This window comes from Stenella coeruleoalba, assembly GCF_951394435.1.
Source record: "Stenella coeruleoalba genome assembly, chromosome: 6".
NCBI lineage: Eukaryota > Metazoa > Chordata > Mammalia > Artiodactyla > Delphinidae > Stenella > Stenella coeruleoalba.
The window spans coordinates 41,009,736-41,027,690 of NC_137151.1; the positions used below are offsets into that span (position 1 = coordinate 41,009,736).

At 32.9% G+C, this 17,955-nt stretch overlaps 1 long non-coding RNA gene across 3 annotated transcripts in view; it reads right to left on the reverse strand.

Moving 5' to 3' along the window:
• The window catches only part of LOC307187966, a 94,720-nt gene that overhangs the window by 11,584 nt on the left and 65,181 nt on the right, over positions 1–17,955 (reverse strand). For all 3 annotated transcript variants that reach the window (XR_013828765.1, XR_013828766.1, XR_013828767.1), the window contains exon 4: positions 4,472–4,603. This is a non-coding gene — a long non-coding RNA (uncharacterized lncRNA). The remainder of the gene's footprint in view (positions 1–4,471; positions 4,604–17,955) is intronic.

A 17,955-nucleotide genomic window follows, 5' to 3' on the forward strand; every position in this document is an offset into this window, starting at 1 on the left:
TATATTTTACTGGATAATCTGAACTCACAGCTCAAACACACTACCGCTATATTTTCAAATTTTAGTAAATTAGGAAACCCTCTGAATTTAATATAAATCTGGAAATAACAAGTAGGTAACATAATATATCTTGCCAAAAATAAAAATAATAATGCTATGTACATTTGCATAGTGTTATAACAGTCTATCCGATGACTTGATAACTTGGATCAAGATCTTTTTTTTTCTTCCATTTTCTAGATGGTAAGTCTAGACTTGAGACTTCTGAATTCTAGTACACTACTCTGTCTCTTCTAGTACTCTTAAAAGGTTCAAATTTTGGGCCCATGATATCCCTAACCATGAGAAGCCAATCAGCCCAGTTTTAGTATTAACATTAACCTTTTAACCTTAAAAGGTGATATCTAAATCTGACTTTAACTGACCAACAAATCCTGAGGAAGTTTCCACTCCAGGAGCCTGATGGAAAGAAGTAACTGAAGTATCTCCAGAGAGACTAAAGACCAGAGAATATATATAACTCCATATCTCTTCAGGGTCTTTGGTAAAGTGATTCAATTTATGAAGACTAGCGTATTTGAAGAACTATTTCCTACTACTGTGAAGAGTAAAACCTGTCTTTGTATCTCTCTCTTCGAATGTTACAGGATTATATAGTAAGATGCAGTTACAAAGGCACAGTAACCAGAAACCTTCCACACTGAAGACTGAAAAGCGGCAATCTTGTAGGCTTACTATACGTTCCTCACATTATTTACTCTGAAAGCACAGCAACAGTCAATAAATAGTGATGAATTTTTAAAAACTCTTCATCCCTAATATTAAAACAAGTTCTGCCAATTGTGAGTGTTCCATAAATATTTGTTGAATAAATGAGTGAATTGAAAAACAACAGACAGTTTTGCAAATTCCTAGTTAGATCCACTCTAGTGAGAAATGGACATTCCTCACTTTCCTTTCTAGCAGAATCTGGAATAAAAGTGGTAAATTTCCATTCTTTGAGGCATCTTGTTTATATCTGGCAACTAGTATCTATTTTCTACAAAACGGTTCTCATAATCTAGCTGTACATAAAATTCCTCAAAAATATCTGAGCTCTGCAGGTGCAAGAGCTAACAGAACAGCTGCCAGACATGATATCTGTTCAGACAAACTAACTCACTTGTAAATAACTTCAATTGTTAGATTTTTGTAATGGAGTTTGGTCTAAAGTAATTGGACCATAATTAGTCTGGGAGTGCAGAGATTTAGAATCTAGTCTTACATTTATCACTAACTATATAGTTAATATTTGGCAAATAATTAAACTGGGTTCAAATTCCCTCATGCTAAAATTAGGAAACTGAACTCTGATCTTTAGGACAACTGTAGCTTTGAGACACTATGATTATGAGGGCCTGTGCCTTCTTTTCAAATAATTTTGTATTTCCAAGGTTGTAATGTTTTAATTTTATGACATATGTTAGTTCATAGTTACTACAAGAAAAATTTTTTGATAAGAGCATAACATCTACACACAGCCTTGTTTCTGAGGAAATGCAACTGATTTTACGGCCATCTGCTTTATGATGTAGATTTAGGAAATGCAATTTTGCAAGAAGTATAGCTTGCATACGATAGCAAAGCACTACTATGCTTGAAAACTAATACCTTTAAGTGTTTTTTTGTTTTGTTTTTGCCCTACACACTGTGTGGGGTTGCACTGTATTTTCTACCAGGTTGATACACATGTTATTCACACCTGTTTATACATTCCAGCCATAAGTGCCTGCTATTGTCAATGACTCTCTCTGAAGGTAATAAAAAAAATATAAAATGCATCCATCAAAGAATCACCTAAGTATGCTATTAAAACTAAATGAGGGGCTTCTCTGGTGGTGCAATGGTTAAAAATCTCCTGCCAATGCAGGGGACACTGGTTCGAGCCCTGGTCTGGGAAGATCCCACATGCTGCGGAGCAACCAAGCCCATGCGCCACAACTATTGAGCCTGAGCTCTAGAGCCCACGAGCCACGAATACTGAGCCCACACACAACTACTGAACCCCACGCGCCTAGAGCCTGTGCTCTGCAACAAGAGAAGCCACCGCAATGAGAAACCCATGCACCGTAACAAAGAGTAGTCCCTGCTCACCGCAACTAAAATAAGCCCACACACAGCAACGAAGACCCAACACAGACAAAAATACATAAACAAAAATAAAAATAAATTAAAAAACAACTAAATGAGGTCATCTCTCACTTATACTTAGGAAGACACAAGGCTGTACATCCGTTCTATGCACTGAGGCAACTTGGCAAAATAACATTTCACTGCATGGCCACTATTATATTATCAGAAGAACTTTTAAGTGGGTAAGATATTTTTAAAAACTTGCTATAAGAAAGGATGACCTATTTGGTTTGTTTCCTGGCTTTTACAGGAAGTTTGTAATACTACATTTGGCTAACTGAAGACGAAATGAAGTTGATACACTGAATATAACAAAAACAAACAAAATGTCAGTAGTCCTCTAAGAGATATATGCTACCACAGCAAAGCAAGAAGTGAGCCTTTCTAACCAGATTCCAAGCATATTCTGTCATATTACTGTAGTTATGAATCTTTATATCTCATGAGAAGGGCATGCAATTTGAAATCTTTTTCTCTGAATAGATGATAGGTTAATTACTACAAAAAAGAGGGAAAATTGAATCTTAGGCAACTACTTTTGTTTTAATCGTTGTATGTAAATCTTTTCATCTACTAAAGGAAGTTAGACTAAAGCTTTCACTCCCTTGAAATCAATTCCTTGGTTAATTTTAATACACGTTTTACAAAAGGCTTTTGCTTGTATTTATTTCGACCCTCACAACAGTTAGATAGGTGCAGTATTAATAAACCAATAAAATAAATGAAGAAATTCAAGAGAGTATAGGAGACATGCCAAAACACAACTTGTTAGAGACAGCACTGAGGTGCTTCCATGTGGGAAGAGGAGGAATCTGAGTTTATTACAAATCCTCATTAAAAATGTCTCCTAAAACTTCTACAGATGTTGTCATGCTCTAATTTGTATGGAGTTAAGCACCATCACTCCATAACTAAAAAACCATGTTTTCTTCAAGCTACATTCTTTTATTCAATTGCCAAACCCTTACTGACCACCTGCTATTTACAAGGTCATATTATAAATCCTGTAGTAATAAAGATGAAAAAAATATAATAATCTGCCAAGAAGCTAAAATAAAAATCTGAATTTATATTATTTCTACATATGTTATTTGATTTTACCTTTCCAACAACACATTGTGCTTATCAGAAAAATGGGAAAACAAAGACTCAGAGAAGATAAATTATCTATTCTCTTTTACCTGTTAAATGCAGAATCAAAAATCACAACTTGAACCTCTATCTTTCTTGTAATTAAATGCACTTTCTACTATGTAATTCAGCTTGCTAGGCTGTTGATGTTACAGATATTTATAGAATATGTTGGTTATATGGTTTTACATATATATATATATATATATATATATATATATTTTGCCATAATTGGCTCTTGTTCCCTAAACAAAGGAACCATGATTAAGTATTCATTACATAAAAGATTTAGAAAATTAATTCAACTAAATAAAATATTTTATTTGGCTTTGGTTTATCAAATTGTAATTAAGAAATCAAATGTCATAAATATTGTTAATAGTTAATAAATATTATTAAATTTTATTGAATATTAATTATGTCTAAGAACTGGGGTATTTGTTGGGGCAGAATGTGAGGGGATTATCAGAAATAATAAGAACTAATACTTTAACTTATAACAGCATTCAACTGAGTATTGTTTGCATGATTCAACAAATCTTAACTTTGATTGGTTGTATTATTATGGCATCAGTAGAAGTAAAATTTCTTAGGAGGACATTTTGGTATGCAAAAATTATTATCATAGAACATTACTTATTAGACATTATTTTAAAAATGGAAGTGACCTTATCTTTAACCACAGGTATAACTTTCACTGACTGTACCTTTCTCTGATGTTTGAATTTAAATGGATATTAGAGCAAGTAATATATTGTCTGACCTTCTTGATTCCTCTTTTCTTTTAAAATTTTCATGTAAAATGCAATTTGGATATTGTGCAAAAAAGAAATCCCAGTACCTTCACCTTAACTAAAAACTCTTATTATAACAGCAGTAAAATAAATCCAGTGTTGTTGGCATGGTCTTTCTAATGACATATATCTCTCCATGTGGAAGCTACAGTATCTATAGTAAAATATAGTGGTTAGATATGTCAGTAAATTATGTGTCATCTATTGGAATACTCTAGTTATTGTCAGAATTCATTATGATATTCAGACAAAAAATTTAATTAAACACTTTTAGAAACCAAGCAGAAATCAAATATTATTTATTAATATTATGTGAGGCACTGTGGGGAATATAAAGAACTATAAAGCCAGGTCTCATCCTTCAAGAAACTTACAGTCAATCTTCCAGGTAATGAAAAAATATCTGAATAACAGTCTTCAAAAGTGGCTGCTACTTCATTGCTGTAAGCCAGTGTCATTCCTTACATTAGCAGGTGGACTTTATTTCTCTTCCTCTTGAACCTTGCCTGGTTTGGATAAAGAAAAAGCAACAGAACTGATATTCTGGAACTATGGAGCCCAAGCCTTAAGAGGATTGGTGGTTCAGCCAATCCTTGGAGTCCAGCCCTGCTGCTGGAGGAAAATCCAAGTTAGATTACTGAATGATTAGAGGCTATGCTAGGGCCTGGGGATGAGCCAGACCATCCTCACATTTCTCATCTTCTATTTTCTCTGCTTCAGCTGAGCTTAAATCCCTTCCAAGAGGTGAAATGTTAACCTGCAACTTTTCTAACACTATACAGAAATAAAAACACTGGAAACTGACTTAAAAAACACACTTTTCCACTAATGTTATATGATAATTTCTGGTTCCTGGGAACTTCTACATTCTATATAAAAGTATCTTTTTAAAATGGGTATACCTTTTTCTCTTTCTAAATAAAATTTCTCTTTAACTTTGTTATCTAGAAAGCTCCAAGTATCAGAGGCAAACATGCAGAGATCCAAGTCTTTGACATCAATTGTCCAATCTAATAAAAACTCAAAATTTTAACATGTATCCTATTTTTAAACCCAACAAAAAATTTGTCTTGAGGAAAGCCAATATATATCCATCTCAACATCATTTAAGAGTACAGCTTGTAGTAAAACAATTTAAATATGCAAGAACTCAGGGAGCATTGTACTCACACACTGTGCTTAAGTCTTCTACTAGAAAAAGCACATCATACAACATCCAAGATGACAGGGGAAAATTCAGCCCAATGTGTATAGAAGCATAATAAGATGATATAAAAGGTGGCAGGATAGGTTGTAAATCTTATATGCCTTGGACAAGAAAAAATAATATAACCAAATAAATGGGTTCAAAGAACAGGAAAAAAAAATAAGCATTTTAAAAATATTCACAACAGGTTGACATGAAAGGATATCATGTAAAGCTATTCAGTCAAATGATAGATACCAAATGGTACTAATGTCACTATAAAATGTATTACAATGCTAACTACCTAACAGAAACACAAACCTCTGAAAATACCAAAATAATTTTTTAAACCAAAATGTAAGGAAAACCATACAGGAAATAAAACATAATAAACAGTAAAAATACAAAAGATAATAAGACAGAACTATGGATAAAAATACCAACTAAATAGAAAATATAAATGTGCTTAATTCACATATTAAAAACTTATGAATGCTAAATTAGGGAGTGAAAATTTGATGAGGTATAAGATATATGTAGTCACAATACATCTTCTCGTGAACTTTGTCAATTAATAATAGGTGAAAATACTTTGCTTTGCAGAACAACCTGGAAGAAACAAATTTAAACAAATGAATAAAGTTAACATTACCAACAATCAGCCAAAACATCATGTGCCTTCTTACAAGAATAAGAGAAAGAGAAAGAAAAATATCACTTTTGTGGTATTTTGGCTAAAAGTGTAGGTATATAACCATGAGGAAGCACTGAACAAACCTGAGGAACAGCATACAAAACATTGGCTGATACTCTTCAAATACGTCCACATTAAGAAAAACAAAGAAAGGTACAGGAAATATTCCAGGTTAAAGAAACTAAGGAAGCATAAAGAAACTAAGGAAACATACAATGTATGATTTTTAGACCAGATTTTTGTTTTTAATTTCTTTTTCCTCTTCATTACTTTTCCTGTTTCTCATTTTTCCTCCTATTAGTATCCTCCTCCTCTTTCTCTTTCTTTTCCTTTTTCTTCTTTATCTTTACATTTTTTTCTTCATCTTCTTTTATTATGAAGACATTTTTAAGGTAAATGGCATAACTGGAATAAGATGTATATATTGTCTATTGGCATTATGTCAGTGTTATAGTTCCTGATTTTGATAATAGTACTAGAATATCGTTATCCTTAGTCAATATACACTGGAAGGATAGTCTTTTCAACAAATTGTTTTGGGGAAATTGTGTATTCAAGTGAAAAAGAATAAATCTTGACCTTGACTTCTTTCACTACACAAAAATTAACTCAAAATAAATCATAGATTGAAATTTAAAATATAAAAATATAAGACTTTTAGAAAATAGGTGAAAATCTTTATGACTTATATAGTAAGCAGAGAGTTCTTGGACATGACTAAAAAGGCATGATCCATAAAGGAAAAAAGTAACAATAGATTGTACATTACCAGCATTTAAAGCTTTTGCTCTGCAAAGGACCCTATTAAGAGAATGAAAAGACAAGCCACAGGCTGTGAGAAAATAACTGCAAATTTCATATTTTCAAGACAAAAGACTTGTATCCAGAACATACAAAGAACTCCCTAAATTTAATAGTAAGAAAGACACTACACCTAGAGGACATGTGGATGGCAAATACAGACATGAAAAAAATGTTTAACATCATTAACCATTAAGGAAATGCAAGTAAAATTTTAGACGAAATATAACTATACATCTATTTGAATGGCTAAAATTAAAACAAATCCCTGACTACACAACGTACTACTGAGGATATGGAGCAACTATACAGATGTCATATATTGCTGGGGGGTATAAAATGTTACAGCCATTCTGGATAACAGTGTGGAAGTTTCGTAAAGTTTCATACTTGCTGATGATCCAGCAAACATAGTGCTGGATGTTTATTCTTGAAAAATAAAAACTTATTTTCACAAAAAATCTATACATGAATGTGCATCGTAGCTTTATTTGTATTAGCCCCAAACAACCCAAATGTCCGTCAACAGATTAATGATTAAACATTAATATATTAATATCATGAACGCTATTCAACAATAAAAAACAATGACTATTGGGACATGCAAACACTTGCATATATCACAAGGGAACATACTGAGTGAAAAAAATAAAAGCCAATCTCAAAGGATTACATTTCATATGATTCCACTTACATTGGGTTGGCCAAAAACGATCGTTCAGGTTTTTCCATAAGATGTTATGGAAAAATCCTAATGAACATTTTTGGGCAACCCAATAGAATAACATTATATTAATGAGAACAACTGTTGCAGGGGATAAAATTAAAGGGAAGATGTAACTATCAAGGGGTAATCAGAGGAAGTTTCTATGTGATGATGGAACAATTCTGTATGCCAAATGTGATGATTTGACATTTACACATGCAATAATTTGATCAAATTTATATATGCAATAATTTTTTATAAAACATACAACTCCCTCCAAAAAAAGAGTGCATGTGTAAGCTGGTGAAGTACAAATACCACCTGTATGTGAGTTACTAATAATTTATTGATGTCAATTCCTTGGTTTTGACAGTGTACCATGGTTATGTAAGATACTATCATTGTGGAAAGGAGTGAAGTACATACAGAAACTTTCTGTATTCTTTTTACAACTTTATGTGAGTCTTAAAACATTTGAAAGTGAAAGATTATGTTAAAAAAGGAAGTAAAAGGTGGGAAATGTCTCTATTGGTACTTGTGCTGCAAAGGCTTTTGATAAAAAAATAAACATCCATTTTTTGATTAAAAAATAATAATATAGTAAGATTGTACACACACACAGCCCTCAGCCCCAAATTTTACTAAATTAAGGAATACTTCACTAAACAAAGGCTATCATTCATAGTCACTATAAAAATGCCCCACTAATTCCATGGTAAGTTAATATTTTATTGAATACATTACCCAATGCAACCAGAAAAGAGAAAACAATTAGAGGCATAATAATTGAATGAAAATTATTTTCACATGTAGGTGATTTGACAGTTTACCTAGATAATCTCGGAAAATCAATGACAAAACTAACACAATGGTAAAATAGTGTTAAAGGATCCAAGTACTTAAAAGGATCTAAAATTAACATGTAGAAGTCAGTAGCTTTCATATGTACAAATAATGGTCAGTTAGAAGATGTAATGGAAAAGAGAACTCCATTATAAAAAAAATAAAGATTAAATACTTGTGAATAAACTTAATAAGGTATTTGAGAATCCTACAACAGGAAACCTTTGAAAAAGAAATCCCACAAAAGTACATTTAAATAACATCTCATGTTCTTAGATATGATGACAGAACATTATAAAAATTCCATTATCCCCAAGTTAATATAAAAATCCAATAAAATAATTACTTTTGGAGATATGAATTATATTAAAATAAATATGGAACAAACATTCAACCAAACCTAGGAAGGCTCTAAATAGGATATCAGTGAGAGGAAACTAGGCCTATAAGATAATAAAACATACTTCAAAGCCTCAGGAATCAAAGTAGGATGTAACTGACACATGAATAGGTGGATTAGTGGAAAATACTTGAAGAAAGTTTAAAAATAGATTCCAATATATAATAAAATTTTAGTAATATGAAGAAGGTCATAGCTCACATTAATGAGAGGGAGAAAACACTAAGAAAAGGTGTTGAGACAGCTGGACAGAAATTTGGGGAAATATAAACAGGCACCCATAATCCAAATCACTCAACCACAAAGTTCCAAAGGGATCAGATATCTAGATGTAAATTTTTAGAAAAGTATACCAGAAAGCAGGGAAAAACCTTTCTAACTGTGACTTAAAATCCAGTTGTACTAAAAGAAAAAACACATTTATTTGGTTACATATACAATGACAACCAAAAGACCAAAACCAAAAGGCAAATGACAAAATCAAATGACAAGTAAGAAGAAAATATTTGTATTATATATAAAAGATAAAAGACTAATCTCCTTAAGTTATAAAGAACTTGAACATTGCAGAAGACCAAACATCTGAAAAAAAAATGAAAAAAAGACATGTACAAATATTTTGGAAAAAATGTGTTCAAATGGCTCTTAAACATATATAAAATACTCAATTTTATTCATAGTGAGATAAATAAAAATCAAAACTATGCTAAATATTATTTCTTGCCTATCAGATGTAAAAAAAATCAGAATGCTCTATTGCAAATTCTTTGAGAAAATCTTATATTTTATTCTTTGCTGATGGAATTCCTTTTGTAGAAGGAAGTAGGACATACTCAACAAAGCCATGCATTCATATACAAATACACTGTAAATGTAAAATATATTTGACAAAAAACAATATACGTTACAACAAATGTAATGTGTATGTACACACACACACACACACACACACACACACACAAGTGTATATATACTTTCTATCTCAGTCCATTGAGAGGGACTAGAAGCAGAACACACCAAGAAGAATAAGCACATTTAGATCTAGACTGAAGGGCCCTCTAGGTAAATTCATAAAGAAAAATAAAAATGTATGGATGCATAATAATATTTCAAAGAAAGAAGGAAAGTGATGAGGGAAGGAGGGAGGAAGGAATGAAGGAAGGAGAAAAAGACTGACATAACTAGAAGAGAACTCATTTGAAGACCTTAATATAATAAATGATTCAGGCAGACCATCAATGGATGCAAATCATTGGATCAAGGTAGTCTGTGGAACAGATTATCTGCAAGATTTCAAAATATCAGCATATGTATTATTTATTATGAGAGGAAACAGCTACTTTTGAAATGGAGACATGATATATACCACTTTAATCAAATAGTCATATTTAGCTTCACTAATAATGAAATACACCAATATTATTTGCCTTTTGATGTGATAAAATAAGAAGTATGCATCATCACCTATGTAGTACCTTGCCAAAAATGTGTAACTTGCACTAATCATTGGGAAGCAACCACAACACCCAGACTGTATGACATACTAAACACAGTTGACCTAAACTCTCAAAAATGTTGAAAAAATGAAGGCAAAACTAATTGGGGGACTGGTGTAGATCAAAGGAAACAAAATAATCATAAAATATAATTCTTGTTTGGGTTTTGCAGAGAGGTGCTGAAGGTGGGAAGGGAGTCGTGGCTTACAATGGAATCATTGAAGCAATTACTAAAATGTGAATATAAGCTTTATATTAGTAACGTAATTTTATTATGTGTTCAAGTTTTTTTTTTTTTTTTGCGGTATGCGGGCCTCTCACTGTTGTGGCCTCTCCCGTTGCGGAGTCCAGGCTCCGGATGCGCAGGCTCAGAGGCCATGGCTCACGGGCCCAGCCGCTCTGTGGCATGTGGGATCTTCCCGGACTGGGGCACGAACCCGTGTCCCCTGCATCGGCAGGCGGACTCTCAACCACTGCGCCTCTAGGGAAGCCCCAAGAGTGTCCAAGTTTTTGGATGTGATAATATTGAGATTCTGCAGAAGACTGCCCTTTTTCTTAGGAGATATTTTCTGTAATATTCAATGGACATAGTATCTTCAATAACTTCAACTTAATTTCAATGGTTCAAACAGACAGAAAATGAGAAATATTAGGAAATTAGTATTAACATTTGCTAGATTTAAGTAAACAACATATGGGTGTCTAATGCAATATTCTTTGAAAGTTTTTCTATAAGTTTGAAAATTTCCTAAATTAAAAGTTGGGAAAATTCAAATATAAATAGATACTGAAACCTTTCAAACTTTTGGGTTGTTTTGATTTTGATATTCACTGGATTTAAGTCAAAGTTATTTCAAATGATAACTGTCATCAAGAAAAATCTAAAATTGGAGATATTATATAATAAAGAATTGTAAGATTCTCCTGATTCAGATTCAATAGTCTGCAATAGTTTTTTCAAAGTAAACATACATTTTATGAAAATGACATTAGTATTCAGATTGTAATTTTTTAAACTGTAAATTATTAATGTACTTATAAAATGTTATATTTTAATTATATATTGAATTAATTAATATAATTAATAATTTATTAATTTAGAAAGCATTTTTCATCTGGAATTTTCTGAGTTTTTCTATGCAAAGTTTTGTAAATGTGTGGTTTCCTTAGGAAATAAGAGCCTATTAGTCAAAACACCTAGGGAGTCAATATTGAAATTATAAAGGCAAGTTTTATATACTTTTCAAAGCAAACTGCATTTTATGCAGAATATACTCTACATAATTGAAGGATTTTCAATATTTTCCAAAATCAAAACCTTTTGTTTTTGTTATATTATGGTACTCTCTATGAAGATTACTTGCTTGTCAATAATTGAGCAAGTCAAAATTTATTTCATCGTAACTCCAAAGTATGAAATTTATTGTTTAACTACTTGTAGAAATATCTATAAAGTGCTCAGTGAACATCAATTTGTGTTTTATAATTGTAACATTTTTCTGTAAAGTATTTCAGTGTTTCCTGGATATAATATAAATGGGTTTCCATTTCCTATTATTCAAAATTGCCTAGTGTGACAATTTTTAAAATGTTGAGTATTTTTTTTTTAATTATGGACTTATGGAACACACACACACACTGCACAGTACTGTCATATTATCCTACTTTAAATAAGTGAGAATTGTTCCAGACATGTTTTGTTCTCACATGACCTCCTAATCATTGTGTATATTACCTTATGTAGCAAAAGATGTAATAAAGTTAAGGTTCTTGAGAGAAGGACATTATCGTGGACTATTTGGGTGGCCCCCAACTACAATCACATGCATCCTTATACCAGACAAGTAGAGAGGATTTTGAGACACACATACAGAAAAAATGGTATGTGAAGATGGAGGTAGAGAATAGAGCAAAGCAACCACAAGCCAAGGAATGTCAACAACAGCTGGAAGAGGCAAAAAAATGTAATCTCTTCTAGATCCTCTGAGGTGAGCACAAATCTATCAACACCTTGATTCAAACTTCTGACCTCTGGAACTGTGAAAGAACAAAGTTCTGTTGTTTTAAGCCATCCAGTGTTTAGTAACTTATTATAGCATCCCTAGGAAACTCATATAAATGGGTAACCTAACCAGGATAGCTGAAACAAAATGATACAAAATGTATCAATGAACATGATGATAAACCAACAGAAACTATCCAACCTGGAGAACACAGAGAAAGATAATTGAAGAAAAATATTTACAGGTTATTTGGAAATTATCAAGCATTCTAACATATGTGTAATTTTGGATCCCAGAAAGAGAAAAATAGATAAAGGACAAGACTTTTTGAAGAAATAATGTCTGAAAACTCTCCAAATTTGGTTTAAAAAAATTACAGATTTGGGCTTCCCTGGTGGAGCAGTGGTTAAAGAATCCACCTGCCAGTGCAGGGGACAGGGGTTCGAGCCCTGGTCCAGGAAGATCCTACATTCTGCGGAGCAACTAAATCCGTGCCACAACTACTGAGCCTGTGCTCTAGAGCCCACCAGCCACAACTACTGAGCCTGTGTGCCACAATTACTGAAGCCCGTGCGTCTAGAGGTCATGCTCTGCAACAAAAGAAACCACCACAGTGAGAAGTCCGTGCACTGCAACGAGGAGTAGCCCCTGCTTGCTGCAACTAGAGAAAAGCCCATGCACAGCAATGAAGACCCAATGCAGCCAAAAAAAAAAAAAAAAAATTTGTTTAAAAAAAAATACAGATTCAAAAACCTTAATAAACTCCAAGAGGGTAAATATAAACAGAAAAACTCCTAGACACATTTAAACTATTAAGAGTAAAATCAAAATGAAAAATCTTAAAAGCAGAGAGAAAAATATGATATAATGTATACAGGGAATAATGATTTTTTGACTTTTAACAAAAACAATGAAAGCCAAAAGGCATTGGAATTACATAAAATTCTATCAATCAATAATTCTATATTTAATAAAGCTATCCTTAAAAATTGAAACTGAAAGACATTTCGCTATAAACAAAATTTATCTCAAAATGGATCACAGACCTAAATGTCAAAGTTAAACTATAAAACTTCTAGAGGAAACTGGAGAAAATATATGAACTGTGTTTTATACAAAGACTTTTTAGATAGAACACAAACAACTTGAACCGTAGGAAAAAAATATTCAAATCTGACACTGTTAATTTACAACTTTTGTTCTTTGAAAGAAACATTTAAGAAAATGAATAGACAAATCACAGATTGCGTGAAATTAATTGCATACCACAGTTAAACAAAGATTTGTATCCAGAATATACTAAGCACTTACACAACTGAAAAAGGAGAAAATAAACTATCCAATTAAAAGATGGGCAAAAGAGTTAAAGACAATTCACAAAAAAAGGTTATGAATGTAGCAAATAAGTTTATGAAAAGATGTTCAGCAATATTGGTCATGAGGAAAATGCTAATTAAAACCACAGTAAGATACCACTACAAACTCACTATCTAGAATTAGAAATAGACAATACCCAAATATTGTCAAGAATGTGGAGGAACTGGAGCCCTCATACATTGCTGGTAGGAATATATGTATATAAATTATACAGTCACTTTGGAAAACAGTTTGGCAACTTTTAAAAATAATGAACTTACCCTTATCACATAATATAGAAACGTAATTACTAGGAAATAAGAAACATGCATCCAAAGAAAGATTTTTATGTGGAAATTTATAGCAGCATTATTCCTAACAGCCAAAACCTAAAAACAACCAAAATGTCAAGCAACATGTGATGGATAAATACAATGCTGTATATCCATACTCGTGGTAACAACTGAACAACTGTATAATTGTTCTTTAAACTCATCAAACTATAAATTTATGACATAAATTTTATAACAGGTAGCCCAAAAATAAATTTAACTTGATGAACTGTCATAAATATACTCTTCAAATAGTCTAAGGTTTTGTAACTAGTAAACTTTCTTTCTCACATGGCAATAATCAGTCAACATAATTTAATGAGTACCACAAATATATATGTAAAGAAGTCTTCCTTCTGAACATAAAAGAAAATGTATGATGTTATCCCCTACATCCAAGGCACATAAATATTGTTTTTCCTCTTGGTTTTATTTTAACCCTCTCAAGGAGGAAGGAACTGCTTTTCGTGTGAAACTTTTATATGACAGGTACTGGTTTAGATTCTTTACATGCATTATTAAATTAACATTGACTTTTAAAAAATGTGCATGTTATAATAAACATTATATGTCTGGTTTCAGAATATCAATGAACCTGTTGATGGTCAGACAGAAAGCAGATAAACTGGAATTTGAATCAGGGCTTCAAAGTATGTGGTTTTCCTTCATTTTGGCTTTTTTCCCCTTACATATGAGACTAAAGATACCCTTGTTCACAAAACGTAACTATTAGGACCCAAAATTAAGACCATCTGTATTGACATGGCTTAACTGTTTGCTTCAGGAAATTACTGTAAACCAATTTATCTGGACAAATAGTTTACTTCTGGGCAAAACTCTCTCCTATCAGGACAATATATTGCTCATCTGGTCAAACAACTCACTTTTCAAATACCAATTTACTTATTAGGTCTCACTTTGAATCTTTTGATGCTGTGTATTCAAATACTCAACAGTTATATCACAGATGTTCCCCATCTTATTTACTCATTCTAGCCCAGAACCCAAAATCCTATAAATATTACCGACTGCCCCATTCTGAAACACATCCAATGCTCTTTCAATGTCATGTTTTCTCTTGCTGTAGTAGGCAGTCCTTAGAAGACAAACTTTGGCTTAGGTCTTCTATTTAAATTATATGAGAATTTTCCTCATTTTTGTTTGTTTGTTTGCTTGTTTGTTTGGTCTCTGAGAGTGTGACTTAGTGATAGATCCTATCACCAAAATTTCCATCCGCTGGATTTTCTGGATCTTAAATTTCAGACAGCTAACCAAATAGCATGGGAGCCTAAGCCATGAGGTGTCCCAGCAACATATATATATATAATCAACCATTGCCATTCTTTCAGGATTGCTTCTCGTTTTAAGTGTATGTCTCCTCCAAGTCAGATGCTAGCTTTTTAAAAAACATGTATTTCACATCTTAACTCTAATTTTCATATTTCTAAGTGGCAAAATTTTATCAAAGATAATTTTAAATTATAGTAGGATTTAGGGAACTTTCAATATAAATAAAATTGTTCATTTGAGAAATATCTTAAAACAAAAAGGGAACAAAATTCCAAATGCCTAGTGATCTCCATTTCTTCACTGGTTTGAGGAAGCTCCTAAATAATTTTTTATAACAACACTGCATCCTGAACATCTCCCTTAAACAAAACAAGTAAAATCTGTGAAAATGTAAAACATTCTTTGAGACCTTCCACATTGTAACCTGAACATGACTTTTATCCTACTCTTGCTCTTCCCTTATTATATATGTCCCTCCACATACTCTTCCTTTTTTTAATGAATTTATTTATTTATTTTTGGCTGTGTTGGGTCTTCATTGCTGCTTGCAGGCTTTCTCTAGTTGCGGCAAGGGGGGCTACTCTTCAATGCCGTGCACGGGCTTCTCATTGCGGTGGCTTCTCTTGTTGCGGAGCACGGGCTCTAGGCGTGAGGGCTTCAGTAGTTGTGGCTGACAGGCTCTAGAGCGCGGGCTTCAGTAGTTGTAGCAAACGGGCTTAATTGCTCCACAGCATGTGGGATCTTCCTGGATCAGGGCTCGAACCTGTGTCCCCTGCATTGGCAGGTGGATTCTTAACCACTGTGCCACCAGGGAAGTCCCCATGTACTCTTCCTATACTCCTCTTTCTAACCCACTTCCTTTTAGTTCTGGGGGACCAGAAACTCACAAAGATAAATTGTCTCTTAAAGTTAATGCTAGTTCAGAACAGAGCAAGCCCATTACGATTGATTTTAAGCCTTGATTTCAGTCTGAGCTGAAAACCATTGTTAAAGACTTAAAGCTTAGATAAGATAGAAGGAAATTTACAGATCAGTGTAGAATAGATCTGGAAACATAGAATCAAGGGTTCCCTGATCTGTATCAATTGGTTCATATGTTATTAGGAACCTCGTATGTGAAAACGTATACAGGAAGGAAATAATGAAGGTGACCTAAGAAACCCAGATTTGCTTCTTTATTTTGTACATGAACATCTCATTGTTCTAGCACTGTTTATTGAAAAGACTAGCCATTTTCTTTGATCTTTGTTTAAAAAAAAACCAATTGATTATATTTATGGGAGTCTGTTTCTGTTGCCTTGATCCATGTGTCTATACCTCACCAATACAATGCCGTCTTGATTACTGTAGAGACATAGCAGAAAACATATTTTTAATCCTAACTTTCCCACAGATTAAAACCCTGTAAGTTTAATTTACTGAAGTTTTCCCACACAATGTTTGCATATTTAATTTTTCCCTGACTGGTTTCCTTAGGTGGAAACTAGTTATTAAGTTTAGCTTGCGTTCCCAGAATGTACTGAATGAAACTGAACCAAGAGGAACCATCCTTCTCTTCGGAAGGTAAGTAGGAACATATTGAAAACATTTGCAAGCAATCATAGGACCATATGGTGGGGGGAAGGGAAGAGGAGAAAAAGAGCCATTGTGGGGCATTGTGAGAAAAGGAGGTAGGTGTAATTTAGCATGTGCAATATGGACAAGAAGAGGAATAGCACTGCAGTAAAATATTTTATTCTCCTGGCATCTTCGCTCTTCCAAGGTTAACCTATTGACGTCTAACCAAGCAAGTTCATAGTGTGGATGAACATAAGACACATAGGACGCAACAAATTCTTAGAGTAACATTTCCAACCAGAGTTTTCTTATGTAAAAAAAGATTCATGAAATATAAAAGCTAAAATTTTAAATGGTGCTTTTTCCACAAACATAGCAACCAGTTTTCAGAGCTAAAGTCCTTCTGTTCCATTGATAAATGTCCCTTTACAGAGATTTGGCTACCAGATGGTCATTCTATCTCCATCACCCACTTCCCCAAAAGAAATAATACTAGCTGCTGATTTTTTTTTTCCTTTCTGAATATATTTAGCTTTCTTTTGCAGTACTTCACACTGAGAGTCTAATTCTGAGTCAAGCTAGAACAGCCTCATCTCATTCATTTTGCCTGAGTCTCATTTTCTTTCTTATTAATCTTAAGGTAATTTGGAAATACTTTTGCAATCATTTCACTTTTATGATAAACAGTTTTGTAACAGTTTTCAAAGAAACAATTACAAACGTCCTTCCCCCCCACCCCTGTTTTTTCTTTTAGCCCTATTCTCTTAAATCAGCATAGCTTGAGTTTGAGCACAGATTCCATTTCTGCTGAGTTAATATCTTCAATTTGGGCCAATTTAATCCCTGGACAGTCTTTTTACTTACTTATTATGTAATTATTTTAAAAGACACTAGTTTTTATGATTCTAGGAATTTTCAAATTGTCCTAATTTTGAAATCAATGTATATCTGATAGCCACTGGCTATGGGCCCTACTTAAGTGCTGAATCTTAAGTGTGCTGTATGTGTATGTATTTGCTAAGCTGCTTGCATCCTGCTAAGCAGAGTACACGTCTAATCCTACTGATTTTAAAACTCTGTGCAGACATCACAAAATGCCGAAATAAAATAAATCGTGTTACTATAAAACTCTAGTAGTCTACAGTTTGTAGCTTTTGCAGAGTGTCTGTTATCATTAGGATTTTAAAAGTCGTA